The sequence below is a fragment of the Pleurodeles waltl genome, chromosome 4_1, assembly GCF_031143425.1.
Source record: "Pleurodeles waltl isolate 20211129_DDA chromosome 4_1, aPleWal1.hap1.20221129, whole genome shotgun sequence".
Lineage (NCBI taxonomy): Eukaryota > Metazoa > Chordata > Amphibia > Caudata > Salamandridae > Pleurodeles > Pleurodeles waltl.
Window position 1 is genome coordinate 54,319,260 of NC_090442.1, and position 16,567 is coordinate 54,335,826.

At 52.5% G+C, this 16,567-nt stretch overlaps 6 non-coding genes across 6 annotated transcripts; 5 read left to right on the forward strand and 1 right to left on the reverse strand.

Moving 5' to 3' along the window:
* The first annotated feature begins 985 nt into the window (after nucleotides 1-985).
* Nucleotides 986-1,059, forward strand: TRNAN-GUU (transfer RNA asparagine (anticodon GUU)). The gene has a single exon. It is a non-coding gene; the product is annotated as a tRNA-Asn (tRNA).
* Nucleotides 1,060-3,559: 2,500 nt separating this feature from the next.
* TRNAW-CCA (transfer RNA tryptophan (anticodon CCA)) lies at nucleotides 3,560-3,631 on the forward strand. Its single transcript has one exon. It is a non-coding gene; the product is annotated as a tRNA-Trp (tRNA).
* A 1,828-nt stretch (nucleotides 3,632-5,459) lies between these two features.
* Nucleotides 5,460-5,533, forward strand: TRNAN-GUU (transfer RNA asparagine (anticodon GUU)). The gene has a single exon. It is a non-coding gene; the product is annotated as a tRNA-Asn (tRNA).
* A 4,401-nt stretch (nucleotides 5,534-9,934) lies between these two features.
* Nucleotides 9,935-10,008, forward strand: TRNAN-GUU (transfer RNA asparagine (anticodon GUU)). Its single transcript has one exon. It is a non-coding gene; the product is annotated as a tRNA-Asn (tRNA).
* Nucleotides 10,009-12,651: 2,643 nt separating this feature from the next.
* TRNAG-UCC (transfer RNA glycine (anticodon UCC)) lies at nucleotides 12,652-12,722 on the reverse strand. The gene has a single exon. It is a non-coding gene; the product is annotated as a tRNA-Gly (tRNA).
* A 1,687-nt stretch (nucleotides 12,723-14,409) lies between these two features.
* On the forward strand, nucleotides 14,410-14,483 carry TRNAN-GUU (transfer RNA asparagine (anticodon GUU)). The gene has a single exon. It is a non-coding gene; the product is annotated as a tRNA-Asn (tRNA).
* The last annotated feature ends 2,084 nt before the right edge of the window (nucleotides 14,484-16,567 follow it).

The window sequence follows — 16,567 nt, forward strand, 5'->3', positions numbered from 1 at the left end:
CGCCAATATCTTTCACCAAAGCTGAGCCCTGCAGGTAAATGTATCTATCTGGCTGAGGGGCCAGGGAGGGCCTTTGCCTGCAGTCTTACAAGCCAGAGTGCAGAGAAGGCAGCAGCTCTGGGACCGGGACTCTGCTCAAAGACATATCTAACATGCCACAGTGGAGCTGAGATGGGCAAGACACGTGTCTCACAGGCAGGCAGCACAACAAGACAGTGGCAGGAAACTATGCTAACAAGGAAAGAGAAAAGTCACGTGTCTCGTGGCCTTCCCACCATTAGACAGTAGTCTGCGCAAGAAAACATCCAACAGTGACAGGACAACCAAGCAAATGACAAACGCTGTGCTGAATAAAGTCATCTTACATGACATTTCGTACAAAGGCCCAGATCATGGGGATGATCGCGCAGAAGCAGCAAGTATCAGAGCCACCGAACCTGAGGTGAGTTACACGAGGAGAAAGGGCGACATGGGGACAGGGGCTAGGGGCTCAGGGAACAGCTACCACAATGCAACCTCGGGTGTGGGGATGCCACTCATTGCGGGTACTGCCCTGGGATTTCCTTTTAGAAAGAATCGCTGGTTAAAGTGTAGTGCACAAAAAACCCAACTCCTCGATTACACTATTACATAACATCCTTTAACTGCCCCACCCACCCTGTGTGAGTCTCACCCACTTCCCGCCTGCTCCCTCTAGTCTGAGAGTTGTATCTCCACAAAAAACACACAGTGGGGCTCAATGAGCTGCTCATGTCTGACATGGACACCTAAGCAGTGCTGGATTCACAACCTGAAAGCCTGCAAAGGAAAGTGTGCCCGGCAGAAGATAAGCTGCCTGGCAACTCAGAACCTTCTTCTAAGAGAAGTAAGACATGTCACAATGGAGTCTAAGCCTACCTGTCTTATGCCAGGACCTTAGAGCTGCAGGCAGGAGCACAAAGGTAAAAACATATATTGAGTCCCAACACGCTCACTGCGGTGGTTGGTCTCTGTGGCGCAATCGGTTAGCGCGTTCGGCTGTTAACCGAAAGGTTGGTGGTTCAAGCCCACCCAGGGACGTATGCTTTTGCCTACATCAAGTCCTGAATTAAAACACAGCTGTCTGGCTTTGCTCTTAGAGCTCTCGCTTTGCCTGCGTGACATGCTCTATCTCAACATTTCTATCTTCTCTCATCTCTTCACCTCTAGTCATTTCCACCAATAGGACTGGAAACGGGCCACCAAGCCTTCTACTTTAACCACAGGCGTACTGAGGGCCAATAAAAGGCACAGAAGCATTTCATGATCCGGGGCTGAGAACTGCATGCACCAGGACCTCGTGGCGCAACAGTAGCGCGTCTGACTCCAGATCAGAAGGTTGCATGTTCAAATCACGTCGGGGTCACTCTTTGACATTTTTTTCCCCACCAAGTCTATATCTCTGACTTCTAAAGCAAAGCCAAAAGAAGGGTGCTTTGCATTGGCCGGGAATCGAACCCGGGCCTCCCACATGGCAGGCGAGAATTCTACCACTGAACCACCAATGCTTCACTTACATAGGCTGAGCAGAGAGCCCTGCCGTAGACAGTAGTGATGAGGCCCATGCATTCGCATGGGACACCTATGAACAAATTTTGCATGGCAAGCCTTGGACTGCCAAACGTTCACATGCTGATGGCAGGAATCAGATGCAGGAGACTGAAACTATGAATGTGTCTGCTTTTGCTAAGGACAGTGGTTTGGGGCCAGTGTTGTGCTTGACAGAGCACGACATCAGCCTGCTCTCTGGCTGCTCCCGGGAGAAGTGGCTGACAGAAAGCACCCTCCAGACCACCAGCAATCTTGTGTTTCACAACATGCCACTGTCACTGGACTTTCCTTCTGGGAAAGCCTAGTCACTGACCTGGCCAGATTCCCTGTCCTCCCCAAAATCCTGGGGAGAAACGGGCAGAGTTCTGCGCCCTGCGCCCTCTTTCGCGTCCCTAACGCGCTCCCAACGCGCCCTACAGCCCTGGTCGGGCACAGCCCTGGTCGGGCTCATACCACTGGGGCCTCTGCCGAGGAAGAGCCCCGGAAGCCTAGGGCCAGGCCTATTGCACAGGCATCTTAGACCAGGCCATTCCGGGATTGCTGTGTTTCACGTCCTGCCCTTCAACACTCCTGGGAGGGCTTTCCCTGAGAACCCTCATGTCTCTGCCCTCCCAGGAGGCTGTGGTTCTATGCAAAATAGGGGGTGCACCACGGGCCGTCCCCTTTCCTCTCTCTCGCCAATATCTTTCACCAAAGCTGAGCCCTGCAGGTAAATGTATCTATCTGGCTGAGGGGCCAGGGAGGGCCTTTGCCTGCAGTCTTACAAGCCAGAGTGCAGAGAAGGCAGCAGCTCTGGGACCGGGACTCTGCTCAAAGACATATCTAACATGCCACAGTGGAGCTGAGATGGGCAAGACACGTGTCTCAAAGGCTGGCAGCACACCAAGACAGTGGCAGGAAACTATGCTAACAAGGAAAGAGAAAAGTCACGTGTCTCGTGGCCTTCCCACCATTAGACAGTAGTCTGCGCAAGAAAACATCCAACAGTGACAGGACAACCAAGCAAATGACAAACGCCGTGCTGAATAAAGTCATCTTACATGACATTTCGTACAAAGGCCCAGATCATGGGGATGATCGCGCAGCAGAAGCAGCAAGTATCAGAGCCACCGAACCTGGGGTGAGTTACACGAGGAGAAAGGGCGACATGGGGACAGGGGCTATGGGCTCAGGGAACAGCTACCACAATGCAACCTCGGGTGTGGGGATGCCACTCATTGCGGGTACTGCCCTGGGATTTCCTTTTAGAAAGAATCGCTGGTTAAAGTGTAGTGCACAAAAAACCCAACTCCTCGATTACACTATTAGATAACATCCTTTAACTGCCCCACCCACCCTGTGTGAGTCTCACCCACTTCCCGCCTGCTCCCTCTAGTCTGAGAGTTGTATCTCCACAAAAAACACACAGTGGGGCTCAATGAGCTGCTCATGTCTGACATGGACACCTAAGCAGTGCTGGATTCACAACCTGAAAGCCTGCAAAGGAAAGTGTGCCCGGCAGAGGATAAGCTGCCTGGCAACTCAGAACCTTCTTCTAAGAGAAGTAAGACATGTCACAATGGAGTCTAAGCCTACCTGTCTTATGCCAGGACCTTAGAGCTGCAGGCAGGAGCACAAAGGTAAAAATATATATAGAGTCCCAACACGCTCACTGCGGTGGTTGGTCTCTGTGGTGCAATCGGTTAGCGCGTTCGGCTGTTAACCGAAAGGTTGGTGGTTCAAGCCCACCCAGGGACGTATGCTTTTGCCTACATCAAGTCCTGAATTAAAACACAGCTGTCTGGCTTTGCTCTTAGAGCTCTCGCTTTGCCTGCGTGACATGCTCTATCTCACCATTTCTATCTTCTCTCATCTCTTCACCTCTAGTCATTTCCACCAATAGGACTGGAAACGGGCCACCAAGCCTTCTACTTTAACCACAGGCGTACTGAGGGCCAATAAAAGGCACAGAAGCATTTCTTGATCCGGGGCTGAGAACTGCATGCACAGGGACCTCGTGGCGCAACGGTAGCGCGTCTGACTCCAGATCAGAAGGTTGCGTGTTCAAATCACGTCGGGGTCACGCTTTGAGATTTTTTTCCCCACCAAGTCTATATCTCTGACTTCTAAAGCAAAGCCAAAAGAAGGGCGCTTTGCATTGGCCGGGAATCGAACCCAGGCCTCCCACGTGGCAGGCGAGAATTCTACCACTGAACCACCAATGCTTCACTTACATAGGCTGAGCAGAGAGCCCTGCCGTAGACAGTAGTGATGAGGCCCATGCATTCGCATGGGACACCTATGAACAAAGTTTGCATGGCAAGCCTTGGACTGCCAAACGTTCACATGCTGATGGCAGGAATCAGATGCAGGAGACTGAAACTATGAATGTTTCTGCTTTTGCTAAGGACAGTGGTTTGGGGCCAGTGTTGTGCTTGACAGAGCACGACATCAGCCTGCTCTCTGGCTGCTCCCGGGAGAAGTGGCTGACAGAAAGCACCCTCCAGACCACCAGCAATCTTGTGTTTCACAACATGCCACTGTCACTGGACTTTCCTTCTGGGAAAGCCTACTCACTGACCTGGCCAGATTCCATGTCCTCCCCAAAATCCTGGGGAGAAACGGGCAGAGTTCTGCGCCCTGCGCCCTCTTTCGCGTCCCTAACGCGCTCCCAACGCGCCCTACAGCCCTGGTCGGGCTCATACCACTGGGGCCTCTGCCGAGGAAGAGCCCCGGAAGCCTAGGGCCAGGCCTATTGCACAGGCATCTTAGACCAGGCCATTCCGGGATTGCTGTGTTTCACGTCCTGCCCTTCAACTCTCCTGGGAGGGCTTTCCCTGAGAACCCTCATGTCTCTGCCCTCCCAGGAGGCTGTGGTTCTTTGGAAAATAGGGGGTGCACCACGGGCCGTCCCCTTTCCTCTCTCTCGCCAATATCTTTCACCAAAGCTGAGCCCTGCAGGTAAATGTATCTATCTGGCTGAGGGGCCAGGGAGGGCCTTTGCCTGCAGTCTTACAAGCCAGAGTGCAGAGAAGGCAGCAGCTCTGGGACGGGACTCTGCTCAAAGACATATCTAACATGCCACAGTGGAGCTGAGATGGGCAAGACACGTGTCTCACAGGCAGGCAGCACAACAAGACAGTGGCAGGAAACTATGCTAACAAGGAAAGAGAAAAGTCACGTGTCTCGTGGCCTTCCCACCATTAGACAGTAGTCTGCGCAAGAAAACATCCAACAGTGACAGGACAACCAAGCAAATGACAAACGCTGTGCTGAATAAAGTCATCTTACATGACATTTCGTACAAAGGCCCAGATCATGGGGATGATCGCGCAGAAGCAGCAAGTATCAGAGCCACCGAACCTGAGGTGAGTTACACGAGGAGAAAGGGCGACATGGGGACAGGGGCTAGGGGCTCAGGGAACAGCTACCACAATGCAACCTCGGGTGTGGGGATGCCACTCATTGCGGGTACTGCCCTGGGATTTCCTTTTAGAAAGAATCGCTGGTTAAAGTGTAGTGCACAAAAAACCCAACTCCTCGATTACACTATTAGATAACATCCTTTAACTGCCCCACCCACCCTGTGTGAGTCTCACCCACTTCCCGCCTGCTCCCTCTAGTCTGAGAGTTGTATCTCCACAAAAAACACACAGTGGGGCTCAATGAGCTGCTCATGTCTGACATGGACACCTAAGCAGTGCTGGATTCACAACCTGAAAGCCTGCAAAGGAAAGTGTGCCCGGCAGAAGATAAGCTGCCTGGCAACTCAGAACCTTCTTCTAAGAGAAGTAAGACATGTCACAATGGAGTCTAAGCCTACCTGTCTTATGCCAGGACCTTAGAGCTGCAGGCAGGAGCACAAAGGTAAAAACATATATTGAGTCCCAACACGCTCACTGCGGTGGTTGGTCTCTGTGGCGCAATCGGTTAGCGCGTTCGGCTGTTAACCGAAAGGTTGGTGGTTCAAGCCCACCCAGGGACGTATGCTTTTGCCTACATCAAGTCCTGAATTAAAACACAGCTGTCTGGCTTTGCTCTTAGAGCTCTCGCTTTGCCTGCGTGACATGCTCTATCTCAACATTTCTATCTTCTATCATCTCTTCACCTCTAGTCATTTCCACCAATAGGACTGGAAACGGGCCACCAAGCCTTCTACTTTAACCACAGGCGTACTGAGGGCCAATAAAAGGCACAGAAGCATTTCATGATCCGGGGCTGAGAACTGCATGCACCAGGACCTCGTGGCGCAACAGTAGCGCGTCTGACTCCAGATCAGAAGGTTGCATGTTCAAATCACGTCGGGGTCACTCTTTGACATTTTTTTCCCCACCAAGTCTATATCTCTGACTTCTAAAGCAAAGCCAAAAGAAGGGTGCTTTGCATTGGCCGGGAATCGAACCCGGGCCTCCCACGTGGCAGGCGAGAATTCTACCACTGAACCACCAATGCTTCACTTACATAGGCTGAGCAGAGAGCCCTGCCGTAGACAGTAGTGATGAGGCCCATGCATTCGCATGGGACACCTATGAACAAATTTTGCATGGCAAGCCTTGGACTGCCAAACGTTCACATGCTGATGGCAGGAATCAGATGCAGGAGACTGAAACTATGAATGTGTCTGCTTTTGCTAAGGACAGTGGTTTGGGGCCAGTGTTGTGCTTGACAGAGCACGACATCAGCCTGCTCTCTGGCTGCTCCCGGGAGAAGTGGCTGACAGAAAGCACCCTCCAGACCACCAGCAATCTTGTGTTTCACAACATGCCACTGTCACTGGACTTTCCTTCTGGGAAAGCCTAGTCACTGACCTGGCCAGATTCCCTGTCCTCCCCAAAATCCTGGGGAGAAACGGGCAGAGTTCTGCGCCCTGCGCCCTCTTTCGCGTCCCTAACGCGCTCCCAACGCGCCCTACAGCCCTGGTCGGGCACAGCCCTGGTCGGGCTCATACCACTGGGGCCTCTGCCGAGGAAGAGCCCCGGAAGCCTAGGGCCAGGCCTATTGCACAGGCATCTTAGACCAGGCCATTCCGGGATTGCTGTGTTTCACGTCCTGCCCTTCAACACTCCTGGGAGGGCTTTCCCTGAGAACCCTCATGTCTCTGCCCTCCCAGGAGGCTGTGGTTCTATGCAAAATAGGGGGTGCACCACGGGCCGTCCCCTTTCCTCTCTCTCGCCAATATCTTTCACCAAAGCTGAGCCCTGCAGGTAAATGTATCTATCTGGCTGAGGGGCCAGGGAGGGCCTTTGCCTGCAGTCTTACAAGCCAGAGTGCAGAGAAGGCAGCAGCTCTGGGACCGGGACTCTGCTCAAAGACATATCTAACATGCCACAGTGGAGCTGAGATGGGCAAGACACGTGTCTCAAAGGCTGGCAGCACACCAAGACAGTGGCAGGAAACTATGCTAACAAGGAAAGAGAAAAGTCACGTGTCTCGTGGCCTTCCCACCATTAGACAGTAGTCTGCGCAAGAAAACATCCAACAGTGACAGGACAACCAAGCAAATGACAAACGCCGTGCTGAATAAAGTCATCTTACATGACATTTCGTACAAAGGCCCAGATCATGGGGATGATCGCGCAGCAGAAGCAGCAAGTATCAGAGCCACCGAACCTGGGGTGAGTTACACGAGGAGAAAGGGCGACATGGGGACAGGGGCTATGGGCTCAGGGAACAGCTACCACAATGCAACCTCGGGTGTGGGGATGCCACTCATTGCGGGTACTGCCCTGGGATTTCCTTTTAGAAAGAATCGCTGGTTAAAGTGTAGTGCACAAAAAACCCAACTCCTCGATTACACTATTAGATAACATCCTTTAACTGCCCCACCCACCCTGTGTGAGTCTCACCCACTTCCCGCCTGCTCCCTCTAGTCTGAGAGTTGTATCTCCACAAAAAACACACAGTGGGGCTCAATGAGCTGCTCATGTCTGACATGGACACCTAAGCAGTGCTGGATTCACAACCTGAAAGCCTGCAAAGGAAAGTGTGCCCGGCAGAGGATAAGCTGCCTGGCAACTCAGAACCTTCTTCTAAGAGAAGTAAGACATGTCACAATGGAGTCTAAGCCTACCTGTCTTATGCCAGGACCTTAGAGCTGCAGGCAGGAGCACAAAGGTAAAAATATATATAGAGTCCCAACACGCTCACTGCGGTGGTTGGTCTCTGTGGTGCAATCGGTTAGCGCGTTCGGCTGTTAACCGAAAGGTTGGTGGTTCAAGCCCACCCAGGGACGTATGCTTTTGCCTACATCAAGTCCTGAATTAAAACACAGCTGTCTGGCTTTGCTCTTAGAGCTCTCGCTTTGCCTGCGTGACATGCTCTATCTCACCATTTCTATCTTCTCTCATCTCTTCACCTCTAGTCATTTCCACCAATAGGACTGGAAACGGGCCACCAAGCCTTCTACTTTAACCACAGGCGTACTGAGGGCCAATAAAAGGCACAGAAGCATTTCTTGATCCGGGGCTGAGAACTGCATGCACAGGGACCTTGTGGCGCAACGGTAGCGCGTCTGACTCCAGATCAGAAGGTTGCGTGTTCAAATCACGTCGGGGTCACGCTTTGAGATTTTTTTCCCCACCAAGTCTATATCTCTGACTTCTAAAGCAAAGCCAAAAGAAGGGCGCTTTGCATTGGCCGGGAATCGAACCCAGGCCTCCCACGTGGCAGGCGAGAATTCTACCACTGAACCACCAATGCTTCACTTACATAGGCTGAGCAGAGAGCCCTGCCGTAGACAGTAGTGATGAGGCCCATGCATTCGCATGGGACACCTATGAACAAAGTTTGCATGGCAAGCCTTGGACTGCCAAACGTTCACATGCTGATGGCAGGAATCAGATGCAGGAGACTGAAACTATGAATGTTTCTGCTTTTGCTAAGGACAGTGGTTTGGGGCCAGTGTTGTGCTTGACAGAGCACGACATCAGCCTGCTCTCTGGCTGCTCCCGGGAGAAGTGGCTGACAGAAAGCACCCTCCAGACCACCAGCAATCTTGTGTTTCACAACATGCCACTGTCACTGGACTTTCCTTCTGGGAAAGCCTACTCACTGACCTGGCCAGATTCCATGTCCTCCCCAAAATCCTGGGGAGAAACGGGCAGAGTTCTGCGCCCTGCGCCCTCTTTCGCGTCCCTAACGCGCTCCCAACACGCCCTACAGCCCTGGTCGGGCTCATACCACTGGGGCCTCTGCCGAGGAAGAGCCCCGGAAGCCTAGGGCCAGGCCTATTGCACAGGCATCTTAGACCAGGCCATTCCGGGATTGCTGTGTTTCACGTCCTGCCCTTCAACTCTCCTGGGAGGGCTTTCCCTGAGAACCCTCATGTCTCTGCCCTCCCAGGAGGCTGTGGTTCTTTGGAAAATAGGGGGTGCACCACGGGCCGTCCCCTTTCCTCTCTCTCGCCAATATCTTTCACCAAAGCTGAGCCCTGCAGGTAAATGTATCTATCTGGCTGAGGGGCCAGGGAGGGCCTTTGCCTGCAGTCTTACAAGCCAGAGTGCAGAGAAGGCAGCAGCTCTGGGACCGGGACTCTGCTCAAAGACATATCTAACATGCCACAGTGGAGCTGAGATGGGCAAGACACGTGTCTCACAGGCAGGCAGCACAACAAGACAGTGGCAGGAAACTATGCTAACAAGGAAAGAGAAAAGTCACGTGTCTCGTGGCCTTCCCACCATTAGACAGTAGTCTGCGCAAGAAAACATCCAACAGTGACAGGACAACCAAGCAAATGACAAACGCTGTGCTGAATAAAGTCATCTTACATGACATTTCGTACAAAGGCCCAGATCATGGGGATGATCGCGCAGAAGCAGCAAGTATCAGAGCCACCGAACCTGAGGTGAGTTACACGAGGAGAAAGGGCGACATGGGGACAGGGGCTAGGGGCTCAGGGAACAGCTACCACAATGCAACCTCGGGTGTGGGGATGCCACTCATTGCGGGTACTGCCCTGGGATTTCCTTTTAGAAAGAATCGCTGGTTAAAGTGTAGTGCACAAAAAACCCAACTCCTCGATTACACTATTAGATAACATCCTTTAACTGCCCCACCCACCCTGTGTGAGTCTCACCCACTTCCCGCCTGCTCCCTCTAGTCTGAGAGTTGTATCTCCACAAAAAACACACAGTGGGGCTCAATGAGCTGCTCATGTCTGACATGGACACCTAAGCAGTGCTGGATTCACAACCTGAAAGCCTGCAAAGGAAAGTGTGCCCGGCAGAAGATAAGCTGCCTGGCAACTCAGAACCTTCTTCTAAGAGAAGTAAGACATGTCACAATGGAGTCTAAGCCTACCTGTCTTATGGCAGGACCTTAGAGCTGCAGGCAGGAGCACAAAGGTAAAAACATATATTGAGTCCCAACACGCTCACTGCGGTGGTTGGTCTCTGTGGCGCAATCGGTTAGCGCGTTCGGCTGTTAACCGAAAGGTTGGTGGTTCAAGCCCACCCAGGGACGTATGCTTTTGCCTACATCAAGTCCTGAATTAAAACACAGCTGTCTGGCTTTGCTCTTAGAGCTCTCGCTTTGCCTGCGTGACATGCTCTATCTCAACATTTCTATCTTCTATCATCTCTTCACCTCTAGTCATTTCCACCAATAGGACTGGAAACGGGCCACCAAGCCTTCTACTTTAACCACAGGCGTACTGAGGGCCAATAAAAGGCACAGAAGCATTTCATGATCCGGGGCTGAGAACTGCATGCACCAGGACCTCGTGGCGCAACAGTAGCGCGTCTGACTCCAGATCAGAAGGTTGCATGTTCAAATCACGTCGGGGTCACTCTTTGACATTTTTTTCCCCACCAAGTCTATATCTCTGACTTCTAAAGCAAAGCCAAAAGAAGGGTGCTTTGCATTGGCCGGGAATCGAACCCGGGCCTCCCACGTGGCAGGCGGGAATTCTACCACTGAACCACCAATGCTTCACTTACATAGGCTGAGCAGAGAGCCCTGCCGTAGACAGTAGTGATGAGGCCCATGCATTCGCATGGGACACCTATGAACAAATTTTGCATGGCAAGCCTTGGACTGCCAAACGTTCACATGCTGATGGCAGGAATCAGATGCAGGATACTGAAACTATGAATGTGTCTGCTTTTGCTAAGGACAGTGGTTTGGGGCCAGTGTTGTGCTTGACAGAGCACGACATCAGCCTGCTCTCTGGCTGCTCCCGGGAGAAGTGGCTGACAGAAAGCACCCTCCAGACCACCAGCAATCTTGTGTTTCACAACATGCCACTGTCACTGGACTTTCCTTCTGGGAAAGCCTAGTCACTGACCTGGCCAGATTCCCTGTCCTCCCCAAAATCCTGGGGAGAAACGGGCAGAGTTCTGCGCCCTGCGCCCTCTTTCGCGTCCCTAACGCGCTCCCAACGCGCCCTACAGCCCTGGTCGGGCACAGCCCTGGTCGGGCTCATACCACTGGGGCCTCTGCCGAGGAAGAGCCCCGGAAGCCTAGGGCCAGGCCTATTGCACAGGCATCTTAGACCAGGCCATTCCGGGATTGCTGTGTTTCACGTCCTGCCCTTCAACACTCCTGGGAGGGCTTTCCCTGAGAACCCTCATGTCTCTGCCCTCCCAGGAGGCTGTGGTTCTATGCAAAATAGGGGGTGCACCACGGGCCGTCCCCTTTCCTCTCTCTCGCCAATATCTTTCACCAAAGCTGAGCCCTGCAGGTAAATGTATCTATCTGGCTGAGGGGCCAGGGAGGGCCTTTGCCTGCAGTCTTACAAGCCAGAGTGCAGAGAAGGCAGCAGCTCTGGGACCGGGACTCTGCTCAAAGACATATCTAACATGCCACAGTGGAGCTGAGATGGGCAAGACACGTGTCTCAAAGGCTGGCAGCACACCAAGACAGTGGCAGGAAACTATGCTAACAAGGAAAGAGAAAAGTCACGTGTCTCGTGGCCTTCCCACCATTAGACAGTAGTCTGCGCAAGAAAACATCCAACAGTGACAGGACAACCAAGCAAATGACAAACGCCGTGCTGAATAAAGTCATCTTACATGACATTTCGTACAAAGGCCCAGATCATGGGGATGATCGCGCAGCAGAAGCAGCAAGTATCAGAGCCACCGAACCTGGGGTGAGTTACACGAGGAGAAAGGGCGACATGGGGACAGGGGCTATGGGCTCAGGGAACAGCTACCACAATGCAACCTCGGGTGTGGGGATGCCACTCATTGCGGGTACTGCCCTGGGATTTCCTTTTAGAAAGAATCGCTGGTTAAAGTGTAGTGCACAAAAAACCCAACTCCTCGATTACACTATTAGATAACATCCTTTAACTGCCCCACCCACCCTGTGTGAGTCTCACCCACTTCCCGCCTGCTCCCTCTAGTCTGAGAGTTGTATCTCCACAAAAAACACACAGTGGGGCTCAATGAGCTGCTCATGTCTGACATGGACACCTAAGCAGTGCTGGATTCACAACCTGAAAGCCTGCAAAGGAAAGTGTGCCCGGCAGAGGATAAGCTGCCTGGCAACTCAGAACCTTCTTCTAAGAGAAGTAAGACATGTCACAATGGAGTCTAAGCCTACCTGTCTTATGCCAGGACCTTAGAGCTGCAGGCAGGAGCACAAAGGTAAAAATATATATAGAGTCCCAACACGCTCACTGCGGTGGTTGGTCTCTGTGGTGCAATCGGTTAGCGCGTTCGGCTGTTAACCGAAAGGTTGGTGGTTCAAGCCCACCCAGGGACGTATGCTTTTGCCTACATCAAGTCCTGAATTAAAACACAGCTGTCTGGCTTTGCTCTTAGAGCTCTCGCTTTGCCTGCGTGACATGCTCTATCTCACCATTTCTATCTTCTCTCATCTCTTCACCTCTAGTCATTTCCACCAATAGGACTGGAAACGGGCCACCAAGCCTTCTACTTTAACCACAGGCGTACTGAGGGCCAATAAAAGGCACAGAAGCATTTCTTGATCCGGGGCTGAGAACTGCATGCACAGGGACCTCGTGGCGCAACGGTAGCGCGTCTGACTCCAGGTCAGAAGGTTGCGTGTTCAAATCACATCGGGGTCACGCTTTGAGATTTTTTTCCCCACCAAGTCTATATCTCTGACTTCTAAAGCAAAGCCAAAAGAAGGGCGCTTTGCATTGGCCGGGAATCGAACCCAGGCCTCCCACGTGGAAGGCGAGAATTCTACCACTGAACCACCAATGCTTCACTTACATAGGCTGAGCAGAGAGCCCTGCCGTAGACAGTAGTGATGAGGCCCATGCATTCGCATGGGACACCTATGAACAAAGTTTGCATGGCAAGCCTTGGACTGCCAAACGTTCACATGCTGATGGCAGGAATCAGATGCAGGAGACTGAAACTATGAATGTTTCTGCTTTTGCTAAGGACAGTGGTTTGGGGCCAGTGTTGTGCTTGACAGAGCACGACATCAGCCTGCTCTCTGGCTGCTCCCGGGAGAAGTGGCTGACAGAAAGCACCCTCCAGACCACCAGCAATCTTGTGTTTCACAACATGCCACTGTCACTGGACTTTCCTTCTGGGAAAGCCTACTCACTGACCTGGCCAGATTCCATGTCCTCCCCAAAATCCTGGGGAGAAACGGGCAGAGTTCTGCGCCCTGCGCCCTCTTTCGCGTCCCTAACGCGCTCCCAACGCGCCCTACAGCCCTGGTCGGGCTCATACCACTGGGGCCTCTGCCGAGGAAGAGCCCCGGAAGCCTAGGGCCAGGCCTATTGCACAGGCATCTTAGACCAGGCCATTCCGGGATTGCTGTGTTTCACGTCCTGCCCTTCAACTCTCCTGGGAGGGCTTTCCCTGAGAACCCTCATGTCTCTGCCCTCCCAGGAGGCTGTGGTTCTTTGGAAAATAGGGGGTGCACCACGGGCCGTCCCCTTTCCTCTCTCTCGCCAATATCTTTCACCAAAGCTGAGCCCTGCAGGTAAATGTATCTATCTGGCTGAGGGGCCAGGGAGGGCCTTTGCCTGCAGTCTTACAAGCCAGAGTGCAGAGAAGGCAGCAGCTCTGGGACCGGGACTCTGCTCAAAGACATATCTAACATGCCACAGTGGAGCTGAGATGGGCAAGACACGTGTCTCACAGGCAGGCAGCACAACAAGACAGTGGCAGGAAACTATGCTAACAAGGAAAGAGAAAAGTCACGTGTCTCGTGGCCTTCCCACCATTAGACAGTAGTCTGCGCAAGAAAACATCCAACAGTGACAGGACAACCAAGCAAATGACAAACGCTGTGCTGAATAAAGTCATCTTACATGACATTTCGTACAAAGGCCCAGATCATGGGGATGATCGCGCAGAAGCAGCAAGTATCAGAGCCACCGAACCTGAGGTGAGTTACACGAGGAGAAAGGGCGACATGGGGACAGGGGCTAGGGGCTCAGGGAACAGCTACCACAATGCAACCTCGGGTGTGGGGATGCCACTCATTGCGGGTACTGCCCTGGGATTTCCTTTTAGAAAGAATCGCTGGTTAAAGTGTAGTGCACAAAAAACCCAACTCCTCGATTACACTATTAGATAACATCCTTTAACTGCCCCACCCACCCTGTGTGAGTCTCACCCACTTCCCGCCTGCTCCCTCTAGTCTGAGAGTTGTATCTCCACAAAAAACACACAGTGGGGCTCAATGAGCTGCTCATGTCTGACATGGACACCTAAGCAGTGCTGGATTCACAACCTGAAAGCCTGCAAAGGAAAGTGTGCCCGGCAGAAGATAAGCTGCCTGGCAACTCAGAACCTTCTTCTAAGAGAAGTAAGACATGTCACAATGGAGTCTAAGCCTACCTGTCTTATGCCAGGACCTTAGAGCTGCAGGCAGGAGCACAAAGGTAAAAACATATATTGAGTCCCAACACGCTCACTGCGGTGGTTGGTCTCTGTGGCGCAATCGGTTAGCGCGTTCGGCTGTTAACCGAAAGGTTGGTGGTTCAAGCCCACCCAGGGACGTATGCTTTTGCCTACATCAAGTCCTGAATTAAAACACAGCTGTCTGGCTTTGCTCTTAGAGCTCTCGCTTTGCCTGCGTGACATGCTCTATCTCAACATTTCTATCTTCTCTCATCTCTTCACCTCTAGTCATTTCCACCAATAGGACTGGAAACGGGCCACCAAGCCTTCTACTTTAACCACAGGCGTACTGAGGGCCAATAAAAGGCACAGAAGCATTTCATGATCCGGGGCTGAGAACTGCATGCACCAGGACCTCGTGGCGCAACAGTAGCGCGTCTGACTCCAGATCAGAAGGTTGCATGTTCAAATCACGTCGGGGTCACTCTTTGACATTTTTTTCCCCACCAAGTCTATATCTCTGACTTCTAAAGCAAAGCCAAAAGAAGGGTGCTTTGCATTGGCCGGGAATCGAACCCGGGCCTCCCACGTGGCAGGCGAGAATTCTACCACTGAACCACCAATGCTTCACTTACATAGGCTGAGCAGAGAGCCCTGCCGTAGACAGTAGTGATGAGGCCCATGCATTCGCATGGGACACCTATGAACAAATTTTGCATGGCAAGCCTTGGACTGCCAAACGTTCACATGCTGATGGCAGGAATCAGATGCAGGAGACTGAAACTATGAATGTGTCTGCTTTTGCTAAGGACAGTGGTTTGGGGCCAGTGTTGTGCTTGACAGAGCACGACATCAGCCTGCTCTCTGGCTGCTCCCGGGAGAAGTGGCTGACAGAAAGCACCCTCCAGATCACCAGCAATCTTGTGTTTCACAACATGCCACTGTCACTGGACTTTCCTTCTGGGAAAGCCTAGTCACTGACCTGGCCAGATTCCCAGTCCTCCCCAAAATCCTGGGGAGAAACGGGCAGAGTTCTGCGCCCTGCGCCCTCTTTCGCGTCCCTAACGCGCTCCCAACGCGCCCTACAGCCCTGGTCGGGCACAGCCCTGGTCGGGCTCATACCACTGGGGCCTCTGCCGAGGAAGAGCCCCGGAAGCCTAGGGCCAGGCCTATTGCACAGGCATCTTAGACCAGGCCATTCCGGGATTGCTGTGTTTCACGTCCTGCCCTTCAACACTCCTGGGAGGGCTTTCCCTGAGAACCCTCATGTCTCTGCCCTCCCAGGAGGCTGTGGTTCTATGCAAAATAGGGGGTGCACCACGGGCCGTCCCCTTTCCTCTCTCTCGCCAATATCTTTCACCAAAGCTGAGCCCTGCAGGTAAATGTATCTATCTGGCTGAGGGGCCAGGGAGGGCCTTTGCCTGCAGTCTTACAAGCCAGAGTGCAGAGAAGGCAGCAGCTCTGGGACCGGGACTCTGCTCAAAGACATATCTAACATGCCACAGTGGAGCTGAGATGGGCAAGACACGTGTCTCAAAGGCTGGCAGCACACCAAGACAGTGGCAGGAAACTATGCTAACAAGGAAAGAGAAAAGTCACGTGTCTCGTGGCCTTCCCACCATTAGACAGTAGTCTGCGCAAGAAAACATCCAACAGTGACAGGACAACCAAGCAAATGACAAACGCCGTGCTGAATAAAGTCATCTTACATGACATTTCGTACAAAGGCCCAGATCATGGGGATGATCGCGCAGCAGAAGCAGCAAGTATCAGAGCCACCGAACCTGGGGTGAGTTACACGAGGAGAAAGGGCGACATGGGGACAGGGGCTATGGGCTCAGGGAACAGCTACCACAATGCAACCTCGGGTGTGGGGATGCCACTCATTGCGGGTACTGCCCTGGGATTTCCTTTTAGAAAGAATCGCTGGTTAAAGTGTAGTGCACAAAAAACCCAACTCCTCGATTACACTATTAGATAACATCCTTTAACTGCCCCACCCACCCTGTGTGAGTCTCACCCACTTCCCGCCTGCTCCCTCTAGTCTGAGAGTTGTATCTCCACAAAAAACACACAGTGGGGCTCAATGAGCTGCTCATGTCTGACATGGACACCTAAGCAGTGCTGGATTCACAACCTGAAAGCCTGCAAAGGAAAGTGTGCCCGGCAGAGGATAAGCTGCCTGGCAACTCAGAACCTTCTTCTAAGAGAAGTAAGACATGTCACAATGGAGTCTAAGCCTA